Genomic DNA, 25,429 nt, shown 5'->3' with positions numbered 1-25,429 from the left:
CACTATGGGAAGTAGAAGAAGGTAGAATCATGAGAGAGGTGATAGGCAGCTGGAAGAGGAGGCAGTGGGATGGAGGAAGGGAGGGGGAGGGAATTACCGGAAGTTGGAGAATTTGGTGTTCATGCCAAGGGGCTGGAGACTACCCAGACGGTATATGAGATGTTGCTCCTCCAACCTGGATTTAGCCTCATCATGGCAGTAGAGGAGGCCATGTATGGACATATCCGAATGGGAATGTAATGCAGAGTTGAAGTGGGTGGCGACCGGGAGATCCTGTCTGGTGTGGCGGGCGGAGCGGAGGTGCTCGACGAAGCGATCCCCCAATCTGTGTCGGGTCTCGCCGATGTAGAGGAGGCCGCACCGGGAGCACTGGATGCAATAGATGACCCCAACAGACTCTCAAGTGAAGTGTTGCCTCACCTGGAAGGACTGTCTGGGGCCCTGAATGGTGGTAAGAGAGGAGGTGTAGGGACAGGTGTAGCACTTACGCTTGCAGGGATAAGTACCCGGTGGGAGATCTGTGGGGAGGAACGTGTGGACCAGGCAGTCGCGGAGGGAACGATCCCTGCGAAAAGCAGAGAGGGGGTAGAGGGGGAAAGATGTGCTTAGTGGTGGGGTCCTGTTGAAGGTGGCGGAGGATAATATGCCGGATCCGGAGGCTGATGGGGTGGTAGGTGAGGACGAGGGGAACACGGTCCCTGTTGTGGTGACGGGAGGATGGGGTGAGGGCCGGAATGCATCCGGTGGCCATCCACACCGCAATGCCATTAGCCCAGGAGTCAGTGTAGATGTGGATTGGTCCGGTGGTGTTTGGGAGGGGGAGGGCTACTGCTGCCAGCTCGGAAAGTTGACTGGAACCCCCCCTCCCTCTCTGTGGTAAATTTTGCCCGTGGCGGGATGAAGTGCTGCCGCTGTCCACAATGGTCTCCCCCTTTCCAGCGGCTGGAGCCGTCCGTGAACCAGGCGTGCAGTTTGTCGTCGGGATGGAGGGAATCGAAGGGTTGACCCCAACACGCTGAGGAGGGTTGTACCTTGGGGATGTCCGGGGCAGTGTTCTGGGACTGGGGGAAAGCCACGACTTGTTCATGGAGGCGGCTGACCCCTTCAGGACCGGGTTCAGCCCCCTCCGCAATGTAGCTTCCACTGGACAATGGAGGACGGCCCTCTTTGTGGGAGGAATCAGGAGACGTGACCCATCGCATTATGGGGATGTGGGGGCGGAGGACGACAGGGTCGGTGCCTGTTTGGTGTTCTGTGTCGATGAACGCCAGGTATCGGGCTAGTAGCTAGCGCTCGAAGGGGCTGTAGCGCGCTATGCGGCGGGATTGCCTGGGAGGATGGTGTGCTGGGCACCTGTATCGACAAGTGCCATCCACCTCTGCGTGTTTCCCTTTCCCCAGTGCACTACGACAGGTATATGTGGCCTCAGGTCCCCCGGGCGGGAGAGGGCGAGAGAGTAAATGCCCCGGGGGCCCTGGCCTTCATCCTATGGGTGGGGGGAGAATTTCTGCCACCCCTGTGGTGAGGCGCCTTGGTGGTTGAGGTGGGGCATTTCCTGTCTCAGGAACTCTCTGAGTTCTGTCTTGAGGGCAGGCGAGGCAGTATCAGGTAAGGGAGGTGCAGAGGGTGGGTTGCTATGGGCATGGTCTGGCTGGGCAGTCTGGGGTCTGGGGAGCCCCCTGCCTCAAGTTTGGTGGCGGGACGGATGGTGGTCTTGTTGTAGCTAGATTTGCCCCTGCAATGCAGAGAACGGAGATTGGGGAGAAAGACTGGGGAGTGGGAAGAGGAAAAAAGGGAGAGTGGGGCCTGGGAGAGAGATTAGGGAGAGAGGGCAGTAGAAGAGAGAAGGGGGTGTCGGGTCCGTGAGAGAGACAGGGAGTGGTTATGAAGAGACGGGGTAGTGGGGTAGTAAAGAGAAAAGGGAGTGTATGGGGGAAGAGAGAGAGAGAGAGAGAGAGAGAGAGAGAGAGAGAGAGAGAGAGAGAGAGAGAGAGAGAGAGAGAGAGAGAGAGAGAGAGAGAGAGAGAGAGGGGGAGAGAGAGAGAGAGAGAGAGAGAGAGAGAGAGAGAGAGAGGACAGTGGGGATTGAAAGAGCGAGAAAGAGTGGGGAGATGAAGAGAGATAAGGAAGAATAGGGAATTGAATAGGAAGAAGTATTGAATAGGAAGAAAAGTAAAGACCAGTGTGTTGTGGAAGAGGGATTCCGGAGAAAGGGGAGTACAACAGTGTCACTCCACTCGTCAGGAAGCGAGAGAGACAGAGGGAGGGAAACTAAAGGCCAGTTGTTCTGACCTCAGTGTTTGGGAAGATGTTGGATTGGATTATTAAGAATGATGTCTCAGGGTTCTTTGGACAAATGATAAAAAGGGCCGGAATCAGCATAGTTTCCTGACAAATCTGTTGAAATTCATTGAAGAAATAACAAGCGGGATAGACAAAGGACAATCGGTTGATGTTGTGTACTTTGAATTTCAGGCCTTTGAAAAGGTGGCAGACATGAGGCTGTTTAAAAAGCTACGAGCCCATGAAATTACAGAAAGAGTCTTGCACAGATAAAGCAGTGGCTGATTGACAGGAGGCAGAAAGTATGAATAAAAGGAGCGTTTTCTGTCTGGCTGCAGATGTCCAATGGCATTCCACAGTGGTCTGTGATGGGACCGATTATTCTCTGGTATATGGAGATGACTTGGATAATGTATTTGATGGCTTTGTTGCAAAGTCTGCAGAGGACATGAACAGAGATGGAGGGAAAGGTAGTTCTGAGGACGTAGAGAGGCCACAGAAGGAGCTAGACAGATTAGGATTGGAAACGGCAGATTGTATACAGAGCATTCATTTCATGAGGACTAAAAGTTAGAAGCAAGGACGAAATGTTGGAACATTAAAAAGCTCTGGTGAGGCCTCACTTGTATTTTGAGCAGGTTTGAGCTCCTTGTCTCAGAAAGGATGTGCTGAATCTCGAGGGGGTTCAGAGGAGGGGCACGAAAATGGTTCCAGTATTGAACAGGTTGTCATATCACCATTGATGTCTCTCAGCCAGAATTCAGAAAAATAAGGGGTGAACTCGTTGAAGGAGGAGCCTTGATAGAGTGGATGTGGGCAGGATTTTTCCTGTGATTGGCGGGTCTAAGACCGGATGAGACATGAGGGCATCCTGTTAGAACGGAAATGAGGAGGAGTTTCTTTAGCCAGAGTGGAGAATCTATGGGATTCTTTGCCACGGCAGCGGTGGAGGCCGAGTCTCTCTGCACATTTACTACAGAAGGTCATATATTACTGATTGTTCAGGGTCTGAAAGGACACGGGGAGAAGACAGGAGATTGGGTCTGGTGCGAAATTGGATCAACCAGGATGATATGGTGATATGTTGAAACAGAGTGGATGGGCCGAATGTCCTAACCTGCTCCAGCACCTCATGGTCTTATGGGCTTTCTGCCTTTTGAACACTTCTGTCTCTTTGGGATGTGTATATCCTGCGCTTTCTGAATTGCTTCCCGAAACTTCATCCATTCTTGCTTTGACGTTATCGGTGCCAAAGGTCTTTTCCAATCACTTTTGGCCAGCTCCTCTCTCACGCCTCTGCAGTTTCCTTCATTCCACTGCAACACTGCTTCTACGTTGTGCTTCCCCTTCTCAAATTGCAAATTCAATCCCGGTTCATTGCATCACACCCTATCCAGAATAGCAGATCCCTTAGTGCAGTGGTCCCCAGCCACCAGGCCGCAAAACATGCTGTACCGGGCCGCGAGGGAACGATATGATTTGGCGATAGTGGGCTTACCCACGAGCTGCTCTCTGAAGCCACCTCGCAGGCATTCTAGAAATTCTCCCTCGGGGCATCGAGCACCAACCGGGCTTTCCCAATCTATTTGTGAACTGAAATCCCACATGACTATTGTAACGTTGACCTGCTGACTTGCATTTTCTATCTCCCGTTGTAGTTTGTAGACTACGTCCTTACTACTGTTTGGGGGTCTGCACATACCTTCCACCAGGGTTTTCTTTGCACTTGCAGTTCCTCAGCTCTCCCCACAACGACTCAGCACCTTCCGACCCTATGCCAGCTCTTTCTGATGGTTTGATTTTGTTATGTTTACCAACAGGGCCACGCTGTCAGTGATGCCCACAACCTCATGTATGCCAGTCCGCAGCTCTTCCTCCACGTCAGTCTATACAATGCGCGCATTCAAATGTAATACCTTCAGTCCTGTGTTCAGCCTTTTAGATTCTGTGCGTCTTTTCCATTGCAACTCATCCTGTCGACTGCCAGGTTGCCCCATCAGCAGCCTCTCATTGCCGGCAGTCTCACAACGTACTGTCTCTGTTTACAAACCAACTTCCTCATCCTCGGCGGTAGCACATCGGTTCCCAAACCCCTTACCTAACTCACAAAATTTCTTTTCAGGGCCTGCTGACATTTTCTACCTGTCATTGGTGCCAATATTTGCCAACAAGTCTGGTTGCTCGCCCTTCCCCTTTAGAATGCCAGGGACCTGATCGGAGTCATCCCTGTCCCTGGCACCTGGACACATCTCACCATCCGGGTGACTCTATCGCCATCACAGAACCGCTGGCCGTTGGTTGACAACAGGAGGAACTCTAACCCTGTTACGGCGGAGGGATGATCGGGTGAGAGTTAATGTTCTGGAAATGGAGGGGTTGCCTCATGGATCAGAGGGAATAAAAGGTTGGAGAGGCTTCAGTTGTTTCCTCTGTAGCGATGGGGGCTGAGGGGAGTCCAGAGGCAGACTGAGGCTGAGTAGAGATCTGAGAAAAGAGAACCGACATCGTTTGTTCACCAGGTGAATATCTCAATTACCAGAGGACGTGATTTCAAGGTGAGAGTGGGACAGTTCAAAGATGATGTTTACCTGTGCCCTGGTACTCCACTCTGCTCCACAGTCCTCTCTCTCCTTTTCTCTCTCTCTCTCTCTACCCCTTAACTCTTATCTCTCTCTCTCTCTCTCTCTCTCTCTCTCACTCTCTATACATATACAATTTCTCAATTTCTCTATCTCCTCTTTTCCTCATCCGTTCTCTTTTACACCCTCCAACTCTTTCCTCCAAACATTCTTCCCGACACAGTCACTAACCTGCATCTTTCCCTTATTGTCTCTTGCTCCGTTTATGCCTAACCTTTCGTTTGCCTCTCGTTTTCTCCCCAATTCCCCCTTTCCTGCAGCTTGCTGTCTCCACCACCCACCCGTCCAGACCAGCACCATTCCCCCACCCCGCACTGTGATGACGGTTTTACACACTCAGTGGATTACAGATGTTGTATAATTTCTCGTCGGTTGGAAAGATTCAATGTTCTCTCAGAAGATAAAGTCTTGTGGTTTCTAGGAGAGGCATGTTTGTTTCCGTTTAGTATGCTGCAGAATAGGCGGCGGAGGAGTGTGGAGAAGTGGGGAGAGGGAGGGTAAATGAGGACGTAAGAGGGGGAAGTAGAGGGGAATGGAGAGGGGAAGAGAAAGGGAAGAAAGAGAGAGACAGAGAGAAAGAGTGACAGGCAGCGGGGGGGGGGGGGTAGAAGAGAAGCGAGGTGAGCGTAAATTGGGACATTTGCTTTCAATGAATCAACGTACAGTGATAATTTTTGATTCGCTGTGCGTCCATAAAGATCAATTCATCATCTCGAGACTGGGAGTGCGGTGTCGCGAAATGTAAAGGGACAATTAATTAAGTTAAGGAATCATACAGACCTATTAATCACAACACTGCATTAGGGAGATTGTGAAGTTAGTGGTCCATCTCTCAGGAAGCCAGAATGTTCGACGTGTGTGGGGTCTTTGATAAAGTGGACTGTTTTATTGAGGCAGAGAAATGTGTAAAGTGTCCACAGTTTCCATGATGTATTGGACCTGTTCACAGCTCTCTGCAGTGTTTCCGGTGGTGGTCAGTGCTGTTGCCGTGACAACACGACTAGTTTCCGCACAGGATGCGTTCTGTATAAACAGATGATGGTCGTCCAGGAGGCGCCGATTTTCTTCAGCCTCTCAAAGAAGCAGAGATGCCGCTAAGCTTTCTTGGCGATAGTGTCCTTGTGGCTGGACAAGGACAGGCTGTCAGTGGTGTTCACTCTCAGGAGATTGGAGCTCTCAACCCCATTATCATCTGCCGTTGATGTAAACAGGATTGTCGGCATCGCCCCGGCTGACTTCCTGTTGTCAGTAACCAGCTCTATTGTGTTGGTGAAATGGAGGGGGTGGGGAGTGTTGATACCAGGTCACAAAGCTCTCCAGCTCCGACCCGACACGCGGGTGGAGAAGGTTTACAGGAGTAAATTCCAACCGTGTGCAAACAGCACTGGCTCTGTGAACACGAGTGGAACTGTCCAGACGGACTGAAGGGTCTATTTACGCGCTTTCCCCGAATCTTGTCCTTCTCTCTCACTTTTCTCACTTTCACCTTCCTCTGTCTCTTCTCTCTCTCCGCTTCTCCACTCTCATCCCAAACTCTACTATCCCTCCTCCTCACTCTCCTCCAATACACCCCACTCCCTCCGCCTTACACCACTCTCACACTGATCCCTCAGCCTCTCCTTACTCACTACCTTCCTGAATCCCACATCACTCATATGAAACATACTTCCTCCTGCGCCCTCCTCATCCAGAAGAAAGGCTTTATCTGCTGTCGCTTCCGCAGGACACGGATTTACTCAACTTCCGGTGACTGATTCACTGTAAAACCCTCAACGGAGATGGAGGGAGAGGGCGAGGGGAAGTATCAGGCCATTGGGAAGAGAGAGCGAAACAGTTGAGGGAATTGGGAAGGGGGCGAGGGAGGAGGGAGACTAAGGGATGACGAGGTGTGGGGAGAAGTAAGAGTGTAGGAGGAGAGATAGAATGGGTAAAGAGCTTGGGGGAAGTTGAGAAGCAGGAGATACTGGGAAGATGGAGAAACGACTAAATGGAACCAGACAGGAAAGAGATTTCACTCTCACCCTCTCCATCTCACTCTCCCTACTCTCTCTCTCTCTCTCTCTCTCTCTGTCTCACTCTCTCTCTTTCTCTCTCCCTCTCAATCTCTCCCCACACTCTCTCATTGTCTCTCACCCACTCTCTTGCACTGTCAGTCTCTCTCACTCCCTGTTCCTCTCTCTGTCTCACTCTCTGTTCCTCTCTCTGTCTCTCCCTCACTCTCTCTCTCTCCCTCTCTCCTCTCTCTCCTCCTCTCCCTCTCTCTCCCACTTTTCCTCTCTCTCTGTCTCACTCTTTCTGTCTCTGCCTTTCTCTCTCCCCCCTCTGTCTCTCTCCCTCTCTCTCCCCACACACTGTCTCTCCCTCTTTCTCTGTTCCTCTCTCCCTCTGCCTGTCTCGCTGTCTCTCTCACTATCTCTCTTGCTCTCCCTCTTTCTCTCACCATCTCACTCCCTGTTCCTCTCTCTCTCTCTCTCTCTCTCTCTCTCTCTCTCTTCCTCTCCGTCTGTCTCTCTCTCCCACTTTTCCTCTCTCGCGGCCTCTCCCCCCCTTTTCTGTCTCTCACCCTCTCTCTCCCCTTCTCTGCCTCTATTTGTCTCTGTCTGTCTGACTCTCTGTCTCTCTCTCACTCTCTCCCCACCCTGTGTCTTTCTCTTGCTGTCTCCCTCCCCACCCTCTCACTCTCTCTGTCTTTCTCTCTCCCACACTGTTCCTCTCTCTCTACCTCTACCTCCCCTCTCTCTCTCTTTCTGTCTCTCACTCTCCCCCACGCTCTCTCACTGTCTCTCACCCTCTGTCTCTATCCCTCTCTCTGTCTCCATCTCTTTCTCTCTGTCCTTGTCTCTCTCTCTCACTCTCAGTTCCTCTCGCTCTCTCTCTGTCTCTCTCTTTCTGCCTCTCTCCCTCTCTCTCTCTCTCTCTCTCCCTCTCTCAATTCTCTGTCTCTCTCCCTTTCAATCTCTCACTCACTCTTTCTCTGTCTCTCCCTCTCTCACTCTCTCCCCACCCTCTCTCTCTGTCTCTCTCCCTCTCTGCCTCTGTCTCTTTCTCAGTTCCTCTCCCTCTCACTCTGTCTCGCTCTTTCTGTCTCTCTCTCTAGCTCTCTCACTCTCTCCCCACTCTCTCTCTCCCTCTCTGTCTCTGTCTTTCTCACTCTGTTCCTCTCTCCTTCTCTCTCTCTATCTGCCTTTGTCTCTCTCTGTCTCTCTCCCTCTCTCTCTCTGTTCTTCTCTGCCTGTCTGTCTGTCTCTCTCTCACTCTCCCTCTCTTGCTCAGTCTCTACCCTGTTCCTCTCTTTCTCGCACTCTCTGTTCCTCTCTCTCTGTCTCTCTCCTTCTGTCTCTCCATCACTCTCTCCCTCTCTCCTCTCTCTCTCTTCCTCTCTACCTCTCCCACTTTTCCTCTCTCTCTGTCTCACTTTCTGTCTCTCTCTTTCTCTCTCTCCCCCCTCTCTGTCTCTCTCTCCCTATCTCTCTCCCCTCCCCCTCTCTCTCTGCTTTGTCTCTCTGTATCGCTCTCCATCTCTCTCTGTCACCCTCTCTCTCTGCCCCTCTCTCTCTCTGTTCCTCTCCCTCTGCCTGTCTCGCTGTCTCTCTCACTCTCTCACTTGCTCTCCCTCTCTCTCTCCCTCTCACCCTGTTCCTCTCTCTCCCTCTCTCTCCGTCTCTCTCTCTCTCTCTCTGTTACTCTCTCTTTGCCTGTCTCTGTCCCACTCAATCTCTCTCTGCCTGTCTCTCTGTCTCTCACACTCTCTCTCTTGCTCCCTCTCTCTCTGTCTCTCTCACCCCCTGTTCCTCTCTCTCTCTCTCTCTCTCTCTCTCTCTCACTCTCTGTTCCTCTCTCTCCCGCTCTCCTCTCTCTCTTCCTCTCTCCCTCCCTCTCCCACTTCCTCTCTCTCTGCCTCTCTCCCCACTCTCTGTCTCACTCTGTCTCTCCCTTTCTTTCTTTCTCCCTCTGTCTCTCTCTGCCTCTCCCTCTCACTCTCTCCCGACCCTTTCTCTCTCGGCTTGTATCTGTCTCTCTCCTTCGCTCTCTGTATCCCGCTCTCCATCTCTCTCTGTCTCTATCCCTCTCCCTGTCTCTCTCTCCCTCTCTCTGTTCCTCTCTCCCTCTGCCTGTCTCGCTGTTTCTCTCACTCCCTGTTCCTCTCTTACTCTCTGTTTCTCTCTCTCTGTCTGTCTCTCACTCTCTCTGTCTCTTCCTCTCCATTTCTCCTCTCTCTTCATCTGCCTCTGTCTCTCTCTTCCATTGTTCCTCTCTCGCTGCCTCTCCCCCGTCTCTAGTTCTGTCTCACTCTCTCCCCAAGGTCTCTCTCACTCTCTCAACCCCTCTTTCTCTCTCCCTCTCTATCTCCCTCTCATTCTCTGTCTCTGTCTCTTTCATTCACTCTCTCCACCCTCTCTCTGTCTTTCTCTTGCTGTCTCTCTCTCTCCTCACCCTCTCACTCTCTCTCTGTCTCTCTCCCCCACTGTTCCTCTCGCTCTGCCTCTCTCCCCCCCCTGTCTTTCTCTTTCTGTCAATCTCTCCCCACGCTCTCTCTCTCTCTCTGTCTCTATCCCTCTCTCTGTCTCCCTATCTTTCTCTGTCTGTTTCTCTCTCACTCACTCTCTGTTCCTCTCACTCTCTCTCTGTCCCTCTCTCGTTCTCTCATTCTCTCTCTCCCCTCTCACAATTCTCTCTCCCTCTCTGTCTTCCTCTGTCTCCCTCTCTCTCTGTCTGCCTCTCTCACTTTCTCCCCACCCTCTCTCCCTGCTTCTGCTCCCACTCTCTCTGCCTCTGTTTCTCTCTCACTCTGTTCCTCTCAACCTCTCTCTCTATCTCCCTTTCTGTCTCTCCCTCGTCTCTCTCACTCGCTCCCCACTGTCTCTCTCTTCCTGTCAGTCCCTGTCTCTCTCTCTGTTCCTCTCATTCTCTCTCTCACTCTCTGTTCCTCTCTCTCTGTCTCCCTCTCACTCTTTCTCTCCTTCTCTCCGTTTCTCTCTCTCTCCCACTGTTCCTCTCTCGCTGCCTCCCCCTCTCTCTGTCTTTCTCTTTCTCTCTCTCACTCTCTTTCTCTCCCTTTCTTTCTCCCCCCCTCTGTCTCTCTCCCTCTCTCTCTCTCTCTCTCCATCTCACTCTCTCCCCACCCTCTCACTCTGCCTGTCTCTCTGTCTCTGTCTACTCTCTCTCTATATCTCGCTCTCCCTCTCTCTCTCTCTCCCACTTTTCCTCTGCCTCTCTCCCCCTCTGTCTCTCTCTCTCTCTCACACACTCTCTTTCATCTCCCCCTCTGTCTCTCCCTCTCTCTATCTCTATCTCCCTCTCACTCTCTCCCCACCCTCGCTCTCTCTGCCTGTCTCTCTCCTTCTCTCTCTATGTATCTCGCTCTCCCTCTGTCTGTCTTTCACTCTCTCTGTCTCTCTCCCTCTCTGTTCTTCTCTGCCTGTCTCTGTCTTTCTCACTCTCCTTCTCTCTCTCTCTCTGTTCTTCTCCCTCTCTCTCGCCCTCTCTCCCTCTGTCTCTCTCCAACTGTTACTTTCTCCCTTTCCGTCTCTCATTCTCTCCCCACGCTCTCTCTCTCTCACCTTTTGTCTCTCTGCCTCTCTCCTTTTCTCTGTCTGTCTGTCTGTCTCTCACTCTGTCCCTCTCACTCTGTTCCTCTCTCTCCCTCTCTGTTTCTCTCTCTGTCTCTCTCCCCCTCCCACTGTTCCTCTCACTCTCTCCCCACCCTCTCTCTCTCTTGCTGCCTCTCCCATTCTCCCTCCCTCACTCTCTCCCCACCCTCTCTCTCTCTCTCTCTCTTGCTGCCTCTCCCATTCTCCCTCCCTCCCTCTCTCCCCACCCTCTCTGTCTCTCTCTCTCCGCCCCCTCTCTCTCTGTCTCATTCTCTCTCCAACACCTTCTCTCTCTGTCTCCCTCCCTTTCTCTTTCTCTCTGTCTTTCTCTCTCACACTCTCTTTTCCTCTCACACCCTCTGTCTCTATCTGTCTCTCCCTCTTTCTCTCCCTCTCTTTCTCCCTCTCTCATTGTCTGTCTCTCTCCCACCCTCTCTCTCTCTCTCTCCGGCTCCCTCTCTGTCTCTTTCTCTCTCTCACTCTTTTCCTCTCACCCTCTCCCTCCGTCTCTCTTTCTGTCTCTATCTTTCTCTCCCTCTTTCTCCCTCTCTCATTGCCTGTCTCTCTCCCCCTCTCTGTCTCTTGCTCTCTTTCTCTCTCTGTCTTACTCTCTCTCCCTCTCTCTGTTTCCCTCACTTTCTCAGTCTCTCTCTCACTCTCTGTTCCTCTCTCTCCCTCTCTCTCCCTTTCTGTCTCTGTCTCTCTGTCTCTCTCCCTTTCTGCCTCTCCCTCTCTTTCTCTCACTCTCCCCCACCCTCTCTCTCTATCTCTCTCTCTCTGCCTGCCTCTGTCTCTCCCTCTGTCTCTTGCTCCCTCTCTCTCTCTGTGTGTCTCTCTCTCTCATTCTCTGTTCCTCTCTCTCCCTCTCTCTTTCTGTCTCTCTGTCTCTCCCTCTCCCCCCCTTAACTTTCTTATCTCTCCGTCTCTCTCTCTCACTCGCTCTCTTTTCATATACAATTCCTCAACTTCTCTATCTACTCTTTCCCTCAACCGTAATATTTTGCACCCTCCCACTCTTTCCTCCAAACATTCTTCCCCACAATCACTAACCTGTATCTTTCCCTTATTGTCTCTTACTCGGTTTATGCCGAACCTTTCGCTTGCCTCTCGTTTTCTCCCCAATTCCCCCTTTCCTGTAGCTTGCTGTCTCCGCCACCCACCCGTCCAGACCAGAACCCCTCCCCCACCCCGCACTGTGATGACGGTTTTATACATTCAGTGGATTACAAATGTTGAATAATTTCTCGTCGGTTGGAAAGATTCAATATTCTCTCAGAATATAAAGTGTTGTGGTTTCTGGGAGAGGCCTGTTTGTTTCCGTTTAGTATGCTGCAGAATAGGCGGCGGAGGAGTGTGGAGAAGTGTGGAGAGGGAGGGTAAAGGAGGACGTAAGAGGGTGAAGTAGAGGGGAATGGAGAGGGGAAGAGAAAGGGAAGAAAGAGAGAGACAGAGAGAAAGGGAGACAGGCAGCGGGGGGGGGGAAGAAGAGGGGAAGAGAGGTGAGCGTAAATTGGGACATTTGCTTTCAATGAATCAAGGTACAGTGATAATTTTTGATTCGCTGCGCGTCCATAAAGATCAATTCATCATCTCGAGACTGGGAGTGCGGGGTCGCGAAATGTAAAGGGACAATTAATTAAGTTAAGGAATCATACAGACCTATTAATCACAACACTGCATTAGGGAGATTGTGAAGTTAGTGGTCCATCTCTCAGGAAGCCAGAATGTTCGACGTGTGTGGGGTCTTTGATAAAGTGGACTGTTTTATTGAGGCAGAGAAATGTGTAAAGTGTCCACAGTTTCCATGATGTATTGAACCTGTTCACAGCTCTCTGCAGTGTTTCCAGTGGTGGCCAGTGCTGTTGCCGTGACAACACGACTAGTTTCCGCACAGGATGCGTTCTGTAAAAATAGATGATAGTAGCCCTGGAGGCGCCGATTTTCTTCAGCCTGTGGAAGAAGCAGAGAGGCCGCTGAGCTTTCTTGGCGATAGTGTCCTTGTGGCTGAACAAGGACAGGCCGTTAGTGGTGTTCACTCTCAGGAGACTGGAGCTCTCAACCCCCTTATCCTCTGCCGTTGATGTAAACAGGAATGTCGGCATCGCCCCGGCTGACTTCCTGTTGTCAGTAACCAGCTCTATTGTGTTGGTGAAATGGAGGGGGTGGGGAGTGTTTATACCAGGTCACAAAGCTCTCCAGCTCCGACCCGACACGCGGGTGGAGAAGGTTTACAGGAGTAAATTCCAACCGTGTGCAAACAGCACTGGTTTTGTGAACACGCGTGGAACTGTCCAGGCGGACTGAAGGGTCTGTTTACGCGCTTTCCCCGAATCTCGTCCTCCTCTCTCACTTTTCTCACTCTCTCCTTCCTCTCTCTAGTCTCTCTCCGCTTCTCCTCTCTCATCCCAAACTCTACTATCCCTCCCCCTCACTCTCCTCCATTACTCCCCACTCCCTCCGCCTTACACCACTCTCACTCTGACCCCTCACCCTCTGCTTACTCCCGACCTTCCTGAATCCTGCATCACTCATATGAAACATATTCCTCCCGCGCCGTCCTCATCCAGCCGAAAGTCTTTATCTGCTGTCCCTTCCGCAGGACACGGATTTACTCAACTTCCGGTGACTCTGCTTCACTGTCAAACCCGCAGCGGAGAGGGAGGGAGAGGGCGAGGGGAAGTATCAGGACATTGGGAAGAGGGAGAAACAGTTGAGGGAGTTCGGAAGGGGTGAGGGAGGAGGGAGACTAAGGGATGACGAGGTATGGGGAGAGGTAAGTGTGTAGAAGGAGGAAAGAGAGAATGGATAAAGAGCTCCGGGGAAGTTGAGAAGTATGCGATACTGGGAAGATGGATAACCGGGACTGAGTGGAACTGGACAGCAGAGGAAGTTCACTCTCACCTTCTCCATCGCCTTCTCCCTATACGTCTCCCTCTTTCACTACCCCTCCTTTCTCTCTCTGTCTCTTTGCTATCATCAAGGAGTATATACAGGACCCTGGAGACACACTCACTGGTTCAGGTACAACTTCTTCCCCAACATCAGTATCTGCAATGATGAAGTGAACACTTCCTCAGTATTTTCCCTCTCGTTTTTTTACTACATTTCAAATTTAATTTTACAAATTCTAATTGTAATCTGTAGTTTTTATTACTAAATATTGCAAAATACTGCAGCCACAAAGGAACAAATTTCACCACATATGCCAGTGATATTAAACCTGATTCTGATACACAAACGCACACTCTTGCAACACCTACCCTTTAAATTTATGGCTGAGGCTGTGTTGTGTCTGTTCACTCTTTGAGTTCGATATTAAATGAAGAGCATTAAATGGGAAGGAAGGTTTGAATAGAAAAATAAAGATCTCCTCTGAAGGTATATGGGGTGCTGGTGAGAGGCCAAGACAGTGTAGATATAGAAAGGATGTTTCCCATGGTGGGAGAGTCCAGGACAAGAGGGAACAGCCTCAGGGTAGAGAGGCGTCCTTTCAAAACAGAGATACAAAGAAAGTTATTTAGCCAAAGGGTGGTGAATTTATGGAATTTGTGGCCACATGAAGCTGTGGAGGCCAGGTCGTTTGGTGTATTTAATATAGAGATTGACAGCTTCTTGTTTGGACATGACATCAAAGGTTACGGGGAAAAGGCAGCGATCTGGGGTTGAGGAGGAGATTTAAAACAAAGGATCAGCCATGATTGATGGTGGAGTAGACTCGATGGGCCAGATGGCCTCATTCTGCTCTTCTGTCTCACGGTTCTTATGGTCTTATGGACTATTTTCTAAACGGGGAGAAATTTCAAAATCTGAGATGCAAAGGGATTTGGGAGTCCTTGAGGAGGATTCCCTGAAGGTTAATTTGCAGGAGTCTGTGGTGCGGAAGGCATATGCGATGTCACCATTCATTTGAAGAGGACAAGACTATAAATATAAAGATGTAATATTGCGTCTATGTAAAGCAGTGGTGAGACCTCACTTGGAGTATTGAGAGCAGTTTTGTGTCATTATCTTGGAAAGGGTGTGCTGAAACTGTAAAGGGTTCAAATGTGGTTCATGAAAATGATTCCAGGATTAAATGGTTTGTTATATGAAAATCGTTCGATGGCTCTGGGTCTGAATTCACTGGAATTCAGAAGAATGAGGGGTGACCTAATTGAAACCTATTGAAAACTGAGAGAGCTTGATGGAGTGAATGTGGAGAAGGTGTTTCCTCTGCTGGGCATGTCTAAGGACACAGACTCAAAATAGAAGGGTGTCCTTGAATGGGGACATCGCATATGCCTTCCTTACCACAGACTCCTGCAAATTAACCTTCAGGGCATCCTGCAGCAGGACTCCTAAATCCTTTTGCATCTCAAATTTTTGAAATTTCTCTCCATTTAGAAAATAGTCCATCAGAACCGTAAGACATAAGAGCAGAATGAGGCCATCTGGCACATCGAGTCTACTCCACCATCAATCATGGCTGATCCATTGTTTTAAATCTCCTCACCAACCCCAGATCCCGGCCTTCTCCACGTAACCTTTGATGTCATGTCCAAACAAGCTGTCAAGCTCTGCATTAAATTCACCCAACAATCTGGCCTCTACAGCAACAAATTCCACAAATTCACCACCCTTTGGCTAAAGAAATTTCTTTGCGACTCTATTTTGAAAGGACGCCCCTATATCTTGAGGCTGTGCCCTCTTGTCCTCGACTCTCCCTCCATGGGAAACATCCCTTCTACATCTACACTGTCTAGGCCTCTCAGCAGGACCCCACATACCTTCAGAGGAGATCTTTATTCTTATAATCAAACCTTCCTTCCCATTCAATGCTCTTCATTTATTATCGAACTCAAACAGTGAACAGACACAACACAGCCTCAGACATTAATTTAAAGGGCATGTGTTGCAACAGTTTCAGCTTCATACCGGGGGCCACGGAGCAAGCAGACTGTCACAAAGGGAGGAATGTGGGAGTGTTGTATGTCTGTGAGCCCAGTTGTGTCTGTTTGTTTATCAGAATCAGGTTTAATATCACTGTCTTATGTGGTGAAATTTGTTCCTTTGTGTCTGCAGTACACTGCAATATTTAGTAATAAAGACTACAGCTCACAATTAATATATATGTAAAATTATATTTAAAATGTAGTGCAAAACAAGAGGGAAAATACTAAGGGGGTGTTCTTGGGCTCTTTGTCCATTCGGAAATCTGACAGTGGGAAAGAAGCTGTTCCTGAGACGGTGAGTGTGTCTCCAGGGTTCTGTACATCCTCCTTGATGGAAGCAATGAGAAGAAAGCATATCCTGGGTGATGGGGGTCATAATGATGGATGCCACCTTTTTGAATGTGTCCTGGATGCTGTGGAGTCCAGTGCCCATGAAGGAGCAGGCTGAGTTTACAACTTTCTGCACCATTTTCCGATCCTGTGCAGTGGCCTCTCCACAACAGGCAGTAATGCAATCAGTTAGAATGCTCTCCACAGTACATCTGTAGAAATTTGCAAGTGTCTTTAGTGACAGACCGGTTCCCCTCAATCTCCGAATGAAATATAGCCGATGTTGTGCCTTCATTGTAACTGTATCAATATGTTGGCCCAGGATAGTTCCTTCGAGATGTTGACAGGCAGGAAATGGAAACTGCTCACCCTTTTCACTTCTGATGCCACGGTGAGAACCGGTGTGTTTTCCCTCGACTTCCCCTTCCTGAATCCACAATCAATTCCTTTGTCTTCATGATGTTGATTGCAAGGTTGTTACTGTGACACCACTCAACTTACTGATCTATCTCACTCTTGTACTCCTCCTTGTCACCGTCTGAAATTCCAACAACAATAGTTGTGTCATCAGCAAGTTTATAGATGAGCCTAGACACACAGACGTGGGTGTAGAGAGAGTAGAGCAGTGGGCTGAGCACGCATCGTTGAGCTGTGCCGGTGTTGATTGTCAGCAAGGAGGAGATGTTATTTCTGATCCACACAGACTGGGGTCTCCTGGTGAGGATCCAGTTGCAGAAGGAGGTACAGAAGCCCAGGTTTTGGAGCTTGTTGATTACAATTGAGGGTCTGATTGTTTTGAACGCTGAGCTGTAATCAGCAGCCTGACTTGTGTATTGCTATTGTCCTGGTGATCTAAGGCCGAGTGTAAGCCAGTGAGAATTGTTGACAGATTGTAGCGATTGGGAAATTACAGTGGGTCCCTGCACACAGACAGGAGTTGATTGACCATGACCAACCCCTCAAAGCGACTCTGAGCGATAGTCGTTGAGGCAGGGCACCCTGGTATTTTTGGGCAATTGTATGATTGTCAACGTTTTGAAATGTGTGTGTGTGTGTGTGTGTGTGTGTGTGTGTGTGTGTGTGTGTGTGTGTGTGTGTGTGTGTGTCTATGTGCGTTTGCACGCTTGAGCAGAGAGACAGAGTATTTGAGGCTTTCCAGTTCGATGCAGGAATATTTCCAGTAATTGGTGTGCCTCGAAAGACGGGTCACAATGTTGGGCCGACCATTCAGATCAGAACAAAATAATTTACCCAGCAGACTGAGCTCACAACGCGCTCTTGTGTTTCAGAGAGTTATTTACAAATTGAAATGTACAATTTAAAATGTGCAAAGTAAATTTATTATCAAAGTATAGGCACATCACCATGTATAATCCTGAGATTTGATTATATTGTAAACTCAGTAAATTCATGAACCTTTGTAAGATGAATGAAAGATCGCCCCCAACAGGACAAACAAAACAACTGTGTGCAAAAGACAACAACTTTCAAATACAAAAGAAAAATAACCGAGAAATAAACGAACATGAGATGAAGAGTTGTTGATTGTGTCCATCGGTTGTGGGAATTGTTTAGTGATGGGGCAAGTTAATTTGAGTAAAATGATCCCTTCTTGTTCAGGACCTGTTGGTTGAGTGTAATAACCGTTCCTGAACAGTTGAGGCTCCTGAGGCTCATGCACCTTCTTCCTGATGGCAGCATTGAGAAGAGAGCATGGCCTGTGTGGTGGGGTTCCTTGATGATGGATGCTGATTTAACTGCGGCAGCACTCCGCAGAGATGTGCTCAGTTGTGAGGAGAATTTTACCCGTGATGTGCTGGGCCATATCCACTATTTCTAGTCGGATTTTCCTTTCAAGGGCTTTGGTGTTTCCATACCAGGCCATGATGCAGCCACTGAACATGCTCCCCACCACACATCTGTCGAAGTTTGTCAGGGTTTTTGATGTCATTCTGAATCCACGCAAGCTTCTAAGCAAGGACAGGCAGTTTCTGCTTTCTTGTAATTGCACTTGTGTCCCGGGCTCGGGACGGATCCTCTGAAATGTTAACACTGTGGAATTTAAAGTTGCTGAACGTCTCCACCTTTGAGCCCCGATGAGGATTGCCTCATGGGTTCCTGTTTCCTCCTCCAAAGTCCAGAACCAGTTCATTGCTCTTGCTCTCATTGAATGAGAGGCTGCTCTTGGACCATAAGACCATGAGAGACAGAAGCAGAATTAGGCCATTTGGCCCATCAGAACTGCTCTGCCACTTCATCATGGTAAATCCATTTTTCCTCACAGCTCCATTTTCCTGCCTTCGCCGCGTATCCTTTCATGCCCTGACCGATCGAAAGTCCATCAACGTCTGCCTTAGCAAAAGGAAAAGCAGCATCTGTCATCAAAGCAAGATGAGCTGAGTCACCTCCCACTACATACCCATCAATTTCTAACCCTCCCCCTCCCCAATCTCTTGCCTACAAACCTCGCTTTCACTCCCTAATATTCTCTTCTTTCTCTCCCTTCTTTCTCTCCTCTCTCCCCTCTCTCCTGTCACTCAACTTCCTCAACTTTCTCTCCTCTCTCTCACTCTCTCCTCCCCTCTTCCACACTCTCTCCGCAGAGTGCCCCACTCTCTCCCAACTCTCTACTTCACTTTTTCCTCCCCAGTATACCCCACTCTCCTAATCTTAAATCCTTTCTCCCCGTTCTCTCTTTCACTCTTACCCCCCTCTTCTCCCCTTACTGTTTCCTCTCTCTCCTCCTCACCACCCTCATCCCTCTCCCCCTCACCCCCCTCCCCCTCTCTCCCCCGCTACCCTTTTCTCAGCGGGTTAAATAGATGGTTATATTTGGAAGTGAGTTGTCCAATTTCAGTACTTACAATGAACAAGAATGTCAGTTAAAATAATATGAAACATGAGGTCTTAAAGTCTTCATACTTTGGATCGATGAGACCTTGAACATGCGGATGTGAGCTATGATGGAGCGTGACGGATTATTTTATGGAGATGAGCCACATGTTTCAACTGGCAAAGTAAAACCTGTCTGAAAATGTTTTCAAGTATAATCGGAACTATATTAATGTAAAGTCCTCCCTATCCACCACCAATTCAGAAAGGGTTAACTTTAGTTTTGCAACTGACTCGTACTCTTAGGCAGGAAATGAAGTGCCAGTTGTTTAAAAATTGTATCAGTGTTGGATTTCTGCATTCGGACCGGAAATGCAATTGGTTGTAATGACTTTCAGAGTCTCCAGGGCCGTCATCGGAAACCGGAGTCTCTGACCGGCACAAAGGCGGTGAGACTTGTGACCGTATCAGTGATTCTGTGCTCTGTTTACACTTGTTTAGTAGATTGTTCGTATCACTTGTTCCTTCATCAATTCCTTCACTCTTTGTTTTAGACTTGGGATTGTGTTTTTCATTATATATTGTTCTTCTCACTTACTGTAATCCAACAAACAATCCCGCAGCATCCTCGGAAAGTTCCCACTCCCCACTGATCGAATCCTCTCATTTTGCTGATCTCAGTCCGACAAGTCCACTCTTTATTATTTTCCATAGAGGTTGCCTGACCTGTTGAGTTCCTCCAGCATTTTGTGTGTGTTGTTCTCCGTTACACCTCCTATTCTCTGTCCCTTTCTTTTCCCATTTCCTGCACCTCTCTCGCTTCCTCCATTCTTACCCATCTCTCCCACGCGCTCTCACTCCCTCTGTCCCTCTCTCACCCCACCTGTTCATTGCAGTCTCTCTCTCTCACACACACAAACCACTCCCCTGTATTACTCTCGCAATCACTCCCACACTCTCTTCCACTCTAGCCCTCTCCATCTCTCCCACCTCCACGCTAGTCCACTCCTTCCTTTCTCTGTCTCCTTCCCTCCCTCTCTGTCACACCCCTGTTCCCGCTCGTCTGCTCTCCTTCTCTCGTTTGCCCAAATTTCACGTAAAATGGTTCTCCCTCTGTGCCTCCCCACCCTCAATTGCTTATCACGTTCTTACCCACCACCTTCCTTCCTCCTTCCCTCATTGCCTCTCTTCACCCTCCCTCACTGTACCCACTCCCTCATCCCACTCTCACCCTCTTCAACCTACTTACCCGCACCCTCCCATTCTCCCCCTATATTTTACCCTTTCTCTCTTAACATCTCTCTCCTTCACTCTCTTTCTCTCCTCACCACTGTCACATCTGTCCTTCACCATGGAGAGAGGGAAATGAGTGAGACGGAGATGGAGAGGAGGAGTGAAACTGACCGAGTCAGCAATTGATTGTATCAGCATTGGCTTCGTTCAGTGACCCCAGCTCTGGAGAGAGAGGAGAGAGAGAGAGAGATTCCTCTCTTCCACAGCCCTGTTTATCCATCTTCCCAGTATCTCCTGCTTCTCAACATCCCCCAAGCATGGAAAATCATTGAAAACATTCAAAGCGTGAGAAGTGTCACGAACATAGGTGGGAAGAGATTGAACAAGGGGGGATAACACAGTGTCAAGGTATGCAGAAATGAGTTCGGTGGGCAGGAGCAAGCTGAGACAATAGGTCTACCTGGTCAGGCAGGTTTGTGGATCTAGGGTAGGAGGTAGAAACGGGAAGTGCGGGGTGTGGGAACTATGAGGATGGTGGCAGTGGATGGGAAATGCCCAGAGCTGACAAGCTCGGTGATGGTGTTGGAGACAATGGCCTGGTGCTCCTTAGTGGAGTAAATAAGAGGAGGTAGTAGAGAGTTGTCGCTGTGCTGAGCTTGTTGACTTCATTAACTTTGCCTCCAACTATCACCATGCCCTCAAATTTGCCTGGTCAATTTCCGACACCTCCCTCCCATTTGAGTAAATCCGTGTCCCGCGGAAGCGACAGCAGATAAAGCCTTTCGGCTGGATGGGGAGGGTGCGGTAGAATATGTTTCATATGAGTGATGGAGGATTCAGGAAGGGAGGGAGTAAGCAGAGGGTGAGGGGTCAGTGTGAGAGTGGTGTAAAGTGGAGGGAGTGGGGAGTAATGGAGGAGAGTGAGGGGAGGGATAGTAGAGTTTGGGATGAGAGAGGAGAAGCGGAGAGACACTAGAGAGAGGAAGGTGAAAGTGAGAAAAGTGAGAGAGAAGGACAAGATTCGGGGAAAGCGCGTAAATAGACCCTTCAGTCGGTCTGGACAGTTCCACCCGTCTTCACAGAGCCAGTGCTGTTTGCACACGGTTGGAATTTACTCCTGTAAACCTTCTCCACCCGCGTGTCGGGTCGGAGCTGGAGAGCTTTGTGACCTGGTATCAACACTCCCCACCCCCTCCATTTCACCAACACAATAGAGCTGGTTACTGACAACAGGAAGTCAGCCGGGGCGATGCCGACAATCCTGTTTACATCAACGGCAGAGGATAAGGGGGTTGAGAGCTCCAATCTCCTGAGAGTGAACACCACTGACAGCCTGTCCTTGTCCAGCCACAAGGACACTATCGCCAAGAAAGCTCAGCGGCCTCTCTGCTTCTTCCAGAGGCTGAAGAAAATCGGCGCCTCCTGGACGACCATCGTCTATTTTTACAAACACATCCTGTGCGGAAACTAGTCGTGTTGTCACGGCAACAGCACTGGCCACCACCGGAAACATTGCAGAGAGCTGTGAACAAGTTCAGTACATCATGGAAACTGTGGACACTGTTTACACATCTCTCTGCCTCAATAAAACAGTCCACTTTATCAAAGACCCCACACACGTCGAACATTCTGACTTCCTGAGAGATGGACCACAAACTTCACAACCTCCCTAATGCAGTGTTGTGATTAATTGGTCTGTATGATTTGTTCATGTAATTAATTGTCCCCCTACATTTCGCGACCCCGCACTCCCAGTCTCGAGGTGATGCATTGATCTTTTTGGACGGGATACGAATCAAAAGTTATCACTGTACCTTAATTCATTTAAAGCAAAAGTCACAATTTACGCTCCCCTCTCCTCTCCTTTTCTCTCTGCCCCCTCTCCCATTCTCTCTGACTGTCACTCTCTCTTTCTCACTGTCTCTCTTCTCTCTCCCTCTCTCTTTTCCCCCTCTCTTTCAAGTCTTTCTACTCCTTTTCCCCTCCTTCACCCTCTCCTTCCCCTTCTCATGCCCCCTCTCTCCCCCTCTTCTCCACACTCTTCTACACTGTTCTGCAGCACAGTAAACGGAAACAAACAGGCCTCTCCAGGAAACCACAAACCTTTATCTTCTGAGAGAACATGGGATCTTTCCAACCGACGAAAAATTAAACAACATCTGTAATCCACTGAGTGTGTAAAATCGTCATCACAGTGCGGGGTGGTGGAGGGGTGCTGGTCTGGACGGGTGGGTGGCGGAGATAGCAAGCTACAGGAAAGGGGGAATTGGGGAGAAAACGAGAGACATGCGAAAGGTTCTGGATAAACGGAGTAAGCGACAATCAGGGAAAGATGCAGGTTAGTGCCTGTTGGGAAGAATGTTTGGAAGAAAGAGTGGGAGGGTGCAAAAAAGAACGGATGTGGGAAAGAGAGGAGATAGAGAAATTTAGGAAAAGCATCTGTGTAGAGACAGTGAGAGAGAGAGAGAGAGAGAGATAGAGAGGGCGAGACGAAGAGAGTTAGGGGAGAGAGAGACGGAGAGAAAGGGAGAGAGAGGATTGGAGCAGTGGAGAATCTGGGAAGGAGTTTGGAAGAAGGTGAGTGGAACAAGGAGTGAGAAGTGAGGAAAGAAACAAAAAAGAGGGGCAGAGACTGATTGATAAGGGATCCGAGATAAACAATGAAGGTGAAGAGAGGGTAAGAAGGAAGGGAAGGGCGAGAAGGGATTAAGGGGAACTGTAAAAGAGGCGCAGAGAGAGTGGAAGCGTTGAAGAGGAAGAGAAGAATATCGGTGAAGGGAGAAGAGAGTAGGTGGAAGTGGGAGAGAGAGTGGGACAGAAACAGTGGGAGACAAGAGATGGAGTGAGAGTGTGAGGGAACAGGGACAGAAAGTGGAAATAGTGGAAAGGGGTGCTAATGGGGCAGGGCTACGGAGAGAGTTTGAGACAAAGTGGAGGAAGTGGCGATTTTTTGGATGCGGGATGAAGGTCAATAGGATGATAGAGATAACGTGTATGTGTGTGTGCCTGTGTGTGTGTGAGTGTGTGTGTCTGAGAGTGAGTGTGTGTGTGAGTGTGTCTGTGTGTGAAAGAGAGAGGGAGGAAGAATCGCGGAGAACGAGAAATACAGAATGGAGTAAAGGTTGGGGAGAGGGATCGAGAACGAAGTCAATGTGGGGTCGGAGAAGTCGGAGAATGACACGACCTCATGGAGCAGCGTGGCACAAGAAAACGTTGATAGACAGGGTGTGACGTGAAACAGGAGTCAGGACGTCACGTGACAGTAGTAGGCGCCATCATGTGACCGCACTGGGAGTGTTGTGTGCGGTTCCCGTCTCCGAGCAACAGGACGGCTGTGAGATAGCAAGAGAGGGCGCAGTAAAAATTCACGGACAACCGAGTGATACGACAGTGGAAGAGGCCCCGAACTCTGCAATGTTATGCCGCAGTAATTAATCCAACGAAACCTAATACTAATCCCTTTTTCCTGGACAATGTCCAGATCCCTCCGTTCCCTGCAAGTGTCTGTGAAAAAGCCTCTTAAAACCCCTTGTGGTATCGATCCCCGCCAGTAGCCGCGCCGGCAGATGCCAGGCACACAGCGCGCTCTGTGTAAAAAAGAAACTTCTGCCGCACATCGTCTTTGAACTGTCCCAAACTCACCTTGAAATCACGTCCTCTGGTAATTGAGATATTCACCTGGTGAACAAACGATGCCGGTTCTCTTCTCTCAGATCTCTACTCAGCCTCAGTCTGCCTCTGGTCTCCCCTCAGCCCCAATCGCTACAGAGGAAACAACTGAAGCCTCTCCAACCTTTCATTCCCTCTGATCCATGAGGCAACCCCTCCATTTCCAGAACATTAACTCTCACCTGATCCTCCCTCCGCCGTAACAGGGTTAGAGTTCCTCCTGTTGTCAACCAACGACCAGCGGTTCTGTGGTGGCGATACAGTCACCCGGATGGTGAGATGTGTCCAGGTGCCAGGGACAGGGATGACTCCGATCAGGTCCCTGGCATTCTAAAGGGGGAGGGCGAGCAACCAGACTTGTTGGTAAATATTGGCACCAATGACAGGTAGAAAATGTCAGCAGGCCCCGAAAAGAAATGTTTTGAGTTAGGTAAGCGGTTTGGGAACCGATGTGCTAGCGCCGAGGATGAGGTAGTTGGTTTGTAGACAGAGACAGTATGTTGTGAGACTGCCGGCAATGAGAGGCTGCTGATGGGGCAACCTGGCAGTCGACAGGATGAGTTGCAATGGAAAAGACGCACAGAATCTAAAAGGCTGAACACAGGACTGAAGGTATTACACGAGGAAATCTGCAGATGATGGGAATTCAAACAACACACTCAAAATGCCGGTGGATCGCAGCAGGCCAGGCAGCGTCTATAGGGAGAAGCGCTGTCGACGTTTCCGGCCGAAACCCTTCGTCAGGACTAACTGAAAGGAGAGATACTAAGAGATTTGAAAGTAGTGGGGGGAGGGGGAATTGCAAAATGATCTGAGAAAACCGGAGGGGGTGGGGTGAAGCTAATATCTGGAAAGGTGATTGGCGAAAATGATACAGCGCTGGAGAAGGGAAAGGATCATGGGACGGGTGGCCTCGGGAGAAAGAAAGGGGGAGGGGGGAGCACCAGAGGGAGATGGAGAACAGGCAAGGAGATCGGCACAGAGAGAATAAAATAAAACAAACAACTAAATATGTCAGGGATGGGGTAAGATGGGGAGGAGGGGCATTAACGGAAGTTAGAGTGGTCAGTGTACATGCCATCAGGTTGGAGGCTACCCAGCTGTCATATAAGGTGCTGTTCCTCCAACCTGAGTGTGGATTCATCTTGACAGTACAGGAGTCCATGGATAGACATATCAGAATGGGAATGGGACGTGGAATTAAAATGCGTGGCCACTGGGAGATCCTGCTTTCTCTGGCGGACCGAGCGTAGGTGTTCATCGAAACGGTCTCCCAGTCTGCGTCGGGTCTCACCAACATCTAAAAGGCCACTCCGGGAGCACCGGACGCAGTATACCACACCAGCCGACTCACAGGTGAAGTGTCGCCTCACCTGGAAGTACTGTCTGGGGTGGTGCCCTTACACTTCCTCGCTCACCACCCTGAATGGTGTAAGGGCAGGTGTAGCACTTGTTCCGTTTACAAGGAGAAGTGCCAGGAGATCAGTGGGAAGGGATGGGGGGGGACGAGTGGACAAGGGAGTCGCGTAGCTGCGATCCCTGAAGAAAGCAGAAAGGTGGCGGGGGGAGGGAAAGATGTGCTTGGTAGGGGGATCATGTCGGAGGTGGCAGAGGTTACGGAGAATTAGACATTGGACCTGGTGGCTAGTGGGATGGTAGGTGAGGACAAGGGGAACCCTGTCCCGAGTTGGGTGGCGGGCGGATGGGGTGATGGCAGATGTGCGGGAAATGGAAGAGATGCGTTTGAGAGCAGAGTTGATGTTGGAAAGAGGGAAGCCCCTTTGTTTAACAAAGGAATACATCTCCTTCGTCCTGGAATGTAAAGCCTCATCCTGAGAGCAGATGCGACAGAGACAGAGGAATTGTGAGAAGGGGATAGCATTTTTACAAGAGACAGGGTGGGAAGAGGAATAGTTCAGGT

The sequence above is a fragment of the Hypanus sabinus genome (assembly GCF_030144855.1).
Source record: "Hypanus sabinus isolate sHypSab1 chromosome X2 unlocalized genomic scaffold, sHypSab1.hap1 SUPER_X2_unloc_12, whole genome shotgun sequence".
NCBI classification, from domain to species: domain Eukaryota; kingdom Metazoa; phylum Chordata; class Chondrichthyes; order Myliobatiformes; family Dasyatidae; genus Hypanus; species Hypanus sabinus.
Note: the sequence above shows the minus strand (reverse complement) of the source record.